We start from the raw sequence: 7,538 nt of genomic DNA, 5'->3' as shown, positions 1-7,538 counted from the left end.
CCAGAGAATTCTGCGTCTAGTCTACAAATCGCTGTGAAGTGCATGACAGTGGATACGTCCTACTGTGCCACTAGGAAGGGCTTTTTCCAGTTCCATGAACGTATGGAAAAATTAAATTCCTCTCTGCGTGCTGTACAGAGTCTAACCTTGTCCACCCTAACCACATGCGAGCTATACGCAGGGGGGAGGGGGGGGGGTTGTAGTACACTCTTAGCGTCTTAAAGCTTATTCTTCAAACTTTGAACAGGCTTTCTCGGGCTGATCCCCTATTACTCCTGTTATGGGTCTCTCACACTTGAGCAGTATGTGAGTGATTTGCAAGCAATCGTCTTTGTACACTGATTGCACTTCGGTATTGCACCAATAAACCGAGGTTTGATACCTGCTCTGGTATGCCCACGACTGGGCCTATGTGATCGTTTCACTTCATACATCTATTAAGTATTATGTGAAGTACACAATTTCACATTTCTGAACAATTAAAGCAAGTTACCAATGTGTGCACCACATTGAGATTTTAGCAATACCTTAATGAATACTTACGCAACTTCTTTCAGACAATACTTCACAGCAGGACTGCATGATCTACAAAAATCTGAGGCTACCACTAAACGTGAGTCGCTGAAGAAGCAAGACGACTCGACCTCTGCATGCAAGTGGCAAACAATGACAAGAGAAAACTGCACTCGGAAAGTACCATCCCAAATAGCAGCGAAACTTCAGTATGTATAAACAGTGAAACTTTATGCATAAAAACTGTCAAACTACAACGTATAACGACCTTGTGGGAGTATTCACTACTGAAGATTCAATCACAGTCTAACATATGTTAGACCCCTTCAGTCATATCCATACCTACCAAAGACAAAGCAATTTACCAAAATTCACACACGACGCCACACTCGCAAACTAAACCAAAAACATCGCCTAACAGCACCAGAGAGCACCACCGATCGCATCAAAACGACACCTACAAACACGCCACTCTCACAAACTAAATTCCGCGCTGTCCTGACGTCACACACAACAGCCTTACATCACGGGTCAAAGCCGACGGGTGTGATCGGGCGCTTCGGTCGACCCACATCAATTTACAGAATCCCAGGGAAGGTGTGTTGTTGGCAGGAGAGCCAACAGTGTTACTAGAGGAGGCCGAAAGGCACGCGATTTAGCTCACGCAGGCTGGCGTGAGGTCTGGAACAGGACAAGGAAATTAGAATTTAGAAAAACGGACGTAGCTGGTGGAATACTTTAATCCATTAATGACGAACGTCGCCCTTGACGGTACATGACTCATAATATCAATAGTAACTGATAATGGCGCCTTGCTAGGTCGTAGCAAATAACGTAGCTGAAGGCTATGCTAAACTGTCGTCTCTGCAAATGAGAGCGTATGTAGTCAGTGAATCATCGCTATCAAAGTCGGCTGTAGAACTGGGGCGAGTGCTGGGAAGAGTCTAGACCTGCCGTGTGGCGGCGCACGGTCTGCCATCACTGAGTGGCGACACGCGTGTCCGACGTATACTACCGGATCGCGGCCGATTTAAAGGCTATCACCTAGCAAGTGTGGTGTCTGGCGGTGACAAGGTGACAACTGAGCATTTCCTACGTAATTTCAGAGTTTGTTAGAATACAGGAAAAAAATTGTGAATGCTGCTGATTTCAACATCAAAGTGTTGAATAAAACATGTGAGATATCAAAATTTACATAATAAAAATATGGCTTAAAATTAAATTTTTCTGAGTCTACAATAGAAAATGCTCAGTCAGCTACATGCACTGACAATATTTTAACGAATTACGTATTTGAAGATGGATATAAATTTTGTCTAGATCTAGGAATTTCTGATCATTCAGTATTATTCATTGAGCTACCCAGAGCAGGTAGAGAAGTCCCATGTAAAAAAGCTTATGTAAAAACGATCTTCAACCAAGAAACCAACTATTCCATGATAAGCTCAAGGAGACAGAATGGCACTTTGATGAAAATATTTCACGCACAGCAAATTTTGAAGCATTTCTAAGGGATTTTGCAAGTGTTTTAAATGAAATGTTTCCACATAAACTTATTTTAATAAAATTACAAAATTAAAATGGATCATTAAAGGTATAAAAATCTCCAGTAAAGGCAGCTACATAAGGAACTAAGACATAGTAAAAAAAATGAATTTATTGAGTATGTTAAATGATACAAAATACATTTATAAAAGTTGTCAAAGAAGCAGAGCAAATGGCAAATAAATTAATCTTAAAACATCAGAATAAATCAAAGGCAGTGCGGTCAGTTAAACACGAATTAGGTATCAAAGCCTCTGGTCATGGAATTAGTACAATTAACCTTGAAGATGAGATCATTGTAAATCCAGCTCAAATTTCAAAATGCTCCTATGAGTTCTTTATTAATGTAGTGAAACCAGAGGTTAATGTTGCAGATTATGTTAACAATGTATGTCCCTTTGGACTAAATCATAATTCTGAATGCCTCACAAAATTCAAAACAGTTTGAACAATAGGTGTAGAAAAAATTATATTAAAACTAAAAAACAAAAATTCTGCAGGTTGGGATGGAATACCATCGAAAGTGCTTAAATGTGTGTGTAAAATAATAGGATACCCACTATCTAAAATAATAAACCAATCCTTTGAACAAGGAAGCTTCCCAGAGTGCTTAAGTATGTAGAAGTACAACCGTTGCTCAAAAAAGGGTCAAGAGAGGGTATGGGGAATTATCATCCCATCTCCCTCCTTCCAGTCCTATCTAAAATCTTTGAAAATGCTGCTGATATGCAGATTCGAAATTTTATGGAGAAATATATTACGGAAAACCAATTTGGTTTCCAACATGGCAAAAGTACTAATGCAATTAAGAAGTTTATCGACAAGATCAGCACATCATTAGACAACCATAATAAAGTTGCAGGAATCTTTTGTGATCTCACAAAAGCCTTTGACTCTAAATCATGCACTGCTCATCTATAAGCTTGACAAGTATGGGATCAAGGGTAATATTCTAAACTGGCTTACTTCATACTTATCAAAATGGGAAACAGTAGCCCAAGGTGTCCCTCAAGGCTCGATTCTAGGACCTATTTCCTTCTTATTCTATGTTAATGAATTACTGAAAAATGTAAATGCTCCATCGATTTTATTTGCAGATGACATCTGTATTAATTGAAAACCAGGAGCCGGAAAACCTCCCTCTCTACATAATAAACAATTCACAAACTAGAAATATGGTTCCAACTGGATGGATTAAGATTGAACATACCCAAAACCCACATGGTCCAGTTCAGAACAAAACAGTGAAAGCCCCAAGAAATTAAAATAACTCATAAAAATCAGGATATAGAAGTAGACTCTGAAGTTTTTAGGGTTAAGCCTAGATAAAAATTTAAATTGGAATAAACATGTTGACTACCTGTTAAATTATGTAGCTTTGCATTTGCTATTCAAATATTAGCTGGTGCACCAGACATGAATACAAGGAAAACTGCATACCACAGCTACTTTCAATCAGTTGTAAGTTATGGTGTTTTTGGGGAAATTCAAGCAATATATTGCTCATACTTAAGTTACAGAAAAGAATAAGGAACATGTGTATAGCCCATCCAAGGACATCATGTCGCCCACTATTAATGTTAAAATTCTTTGTAACAATTAGGCCTAAGTTGTGTTATCCATTTTTAGGACGTGTCTCCTGTACACTAATCATATGATTAGAAATTTTATGTTATGAGACGAAAGAACACTCTTCACAATACTATGTTGTCCGTAAGGTCAAATACACAACTATAAGGGTCTGAACACACTTCCTGTGGTACAACCGAATTTACGCCGTCTGTTGATAGCCCCATCCAAGATAGCTTGCTGTATCTTCGATAGCAAAAACTCAATTCAGTCACAAATGACACTTGATGCGCCATACGATCGCACTTTCAATAAAAGCGTAGGTGTTGTACTGAGTGCAATGCTTTTTCGGAAATCAGAAATTCTACATCTACCTAACTGCCTTTATGGCTTTTAACATGACATGGGTGTGAAAGTGTGAGTTAGGTTTCACGTCATTGATGTTTTCGAAATATGTGCTGGTTGGCGTGGAGAAGGCCACTCTCTTCGAGATACCTCTATATTTGAGTTAAGAATGTGTTCCCAGACGTAACATTTGCTTACGGGATACTTTATGGCATTTTTGTGGATCAGTTCTGCTACTCTTGTACATGGATGTGACTGATTTCTTAGAACTATTGAGAACGGTTTTGTTAGATACATCTACGACAGATTATAGTTAATGGGGGAAGGGGCTATCTCGACCGCAATAAGAAATTTGATAGGGATTCCATCTGCCTCTGGGGCTTTGTTAAATTTTAACGAGCAGGTGAACTGCAAATGTTAAGCACACAATTTCACGTATGTGAGAAGGTATTGCTTTAAATTTTACTATAAATCAAATGTATGTAATAATACCTTCGGTTCATAGTGTTAGAAACAAGCACGGAAATATTCCGTTTTGACATCACGTACACCATGTGAGGCTAGACACTTCATTTGAACACGACGCTTAAATATCTTATATAAAGTTCGATTTTATACGTGTTGCTTTCCGTTTAGATAACATAGTTGCTTAGATGCTTGCTGTATTATCTTTCAGATGGTAATAGACATTTTCGGTACCGTACTGAACATTGTACTATACATTTTAGAATACATAGCATGAGCGAAAAATTAAGAATTTTCCAAAAATATTTACCATTTTGAATTAATTTAAATTATATATCCCTCCATGTTTCGGCTTTCAAAATGTTCTTATTTTCATTGCCTGTATCGTGCAAGTTTTAGTTCCTCTCCTATTCGAGAAGTTTTTCTTGTTAAATAATTTCCACTGAGTACTGCACTCGCATCAATACGAGAGATCTGCCTCCCTCCGCTGCGGGTACAGCTGTCAGCGTGAGAACAACGCAAAACATTAGGACTGCAGGCGCTCACAGCCGCCTACCGCCGCGGCGAGTCTATTTTGAGGCAGATGTACTCGACGCGGCGTGAGCGACACAATACGTATCCTTTGTGGCCAGGCCGTAAGATATCTACTACGCCACAGTTTCCACTATAAATCCAACGTGCATTTGAATCTCAACTGTGTCAAATGCAATCTCTTGGAAAACTGCAAAGCCGATTTTTTTCTGTATGAAAAACTTTAAGAACTTACTACTCGGTACTTTTAAACAGCGTTTCACACGCATGGTTCACTACAGAATAGTCAATAGCCATTTTCATGCTGTATATTAACAGCGCGATAATCAGCACAGCAATACAAAGTGTGACATTATGAAACAAAAATCTCACGGCTAAGGCGATAGCTATTCATACATTAGAATATCCGTAACATTCATCTAACGTAACATACCTAATGCCTAGGACCTACTTCCAAGAGCGTAAGACCAGTGTACATGTGCTGCGACTCGTGACCAGTCATCACGTTTGTGTTTGTTTAAGCCATGCTTATACTTTTTGATAAGCAGTATAACCGGCACACAACAACAGCTATTCGTTCAATCTGTAACAGCTCCACGTACTGCGGGCCCATTAGAATCACGGGGCACTCTTTGCGCCTGGATTACAACACAGTTGCAAACTTTTATTTACGCATGAAAAATTGTGCCGCTTTTGAGTACAGAGCACTACTACGATGTTGAGGTTCCGTCAACATTTACTGCACAAACTGTCAGAAACCCGGAATCAACATGTGTTCCAAGAAAATTTTATACATTGAACTCCTTGTAAGATTATATTCACACAAGTTACGTTTCACCTCTTTCCGAAGACGCAAGTAAAACTTCTTTGAGCAAGTAATAAAAGTAATCAAAAATTCGGTATGTGAAGCACACGTCGGCATCACGATCTCGCTTATTCCTAGCCTGTCCATATACTAACTAAATCGTAACAACTACGCTGCACAGGAAAATCACAACATTTACCGTACTTACCAAGATCTGCGGCAGCAAACAGCAACGATATACAGACCCAGGACACTCCGCTCGCAGGATACAAACGGGCGACTCACCACTACGCCTCAGGTCTCGTGTTGCTGCAGAGGTTCCCACGCGAAACGAAAGCCACACACACACCAAACTGCCGCACTTAACACTAGTCGACTTACGGAGGCCCACCATGTGCAGTTGCGCAGGTACACCACGTGTATCGATTATTGCGCCCTCCGTACCAGGAATCGATACAGATCACTTCTTGATATCAGACAATGCCCGCAACTACGTTTAGATGCGACCCATCTTCCAAATTTTGGAAACGGTTCTTCGCTGTCGTCTTTACATGTTAAGATCTGAAGCGGATTTGCTAGCCCAGTTACATATGGAGCCTGAAAAATAGCTGTTACAGTTTATGATTTAGTCCGCACAATCGCTATTTCTTTTCATTTAGACGAGATGGAAACAGCTAGTGTTTAATATTTCTACTTGTTCTTTGCTGTACAAACAGTCACTTCCTACATATTATCCGAAAAATTTTTGAAACGAGACGAAACCTGACAGCCCAAGAAAGTTTGAAAACGTCTAGCATTTACATGGGAGCGCAAATCGATTGCGGCATAGTTGGTTGGTTTGTGGGGCGGGGATCTAACAGCGAGATCATCGGTCCCCCGGTAACAGAAGTGGAACTCCAGAACCGATTTTGAAGTGTTTACATGACCACCCAGAAGCGGTACTAGGAAACTGGCATATGAAATCCGGTTTAAAGCTCCACGTAAACGGGGTGACGGTAGACTTGCCAAGAACGATTGTCAATATCGGATTATATTTTAATTCGAATAGTCTTGGTTTTCTGGAACCGGTACATAACAGCATGTTAATTTAAGAATTAGCTGTTTTGGCTTGCATTAATTCGTTGCGCCTTGGAAGACAGCATTAGTAAACCTACGAAGGAAATTTAATCAACGCGAATTCGCTTAACTGAGGAGGAAGGCGCAGAAGCGCCCATCTACAATCAGTGGAAAGAGTAGTGGCATATCTCCTCTTATCTTCCTAAATATTTATCATGTATTCTTCTTTCCTGACATTCTGTACTCTACATTATTCCTCACTATGATTTATGGAACAAAAATTTATCATATATATGAAGTCAGTAACTGTTCTCGAAAGAACAGAATACTGTTGATGACCGTGCAGCTTTTCCCTGGAATAAATGATGACTAGATGAAACCCTCAGCTGCCGACAGGTGTTGTTGATATACATCGATGTGGACAGCTGAAAATGTGTGCCCCGACCGGGACCCGAACCCGGGATCTCCTGATTACATGGCATACACTCTATTCATCTGAGCCACCGAGGACACAGATGAATAGCGCGACTACAGGGACTTATCCATTGCACGCTTCCCGTGAGACTCACATTCCCAGCTGTCCACAATTCTACATATGTAATGTACCTTATAGACAATCGAGGTATATCAACAACACCTGTCGGCAGCTTACGGTTTCATATACTCATCATTTAAAAAATTATCATACGTAGCAAAATTAGCAGTAGGT

The sequence above is a fragment of the Schistocerca gregaria genome, chromosome 4, assembly GCF_023897955.1.
Source record: "Schistocerca gregaria isolate iqSchGreg1 chromosome 4, iqSchGreg1.2, whole genome shotgun sequence".
In the NCBI taxonomy this organism is placed as follows: Eukaryota; Metazoa; Arthropoda; class Insecta; order Orthoptera; family Acrididae; genus Schistocerca; species Schistocerca gregaria.
Note: the sequence above shows the minus strand (reverse complement) of the source record.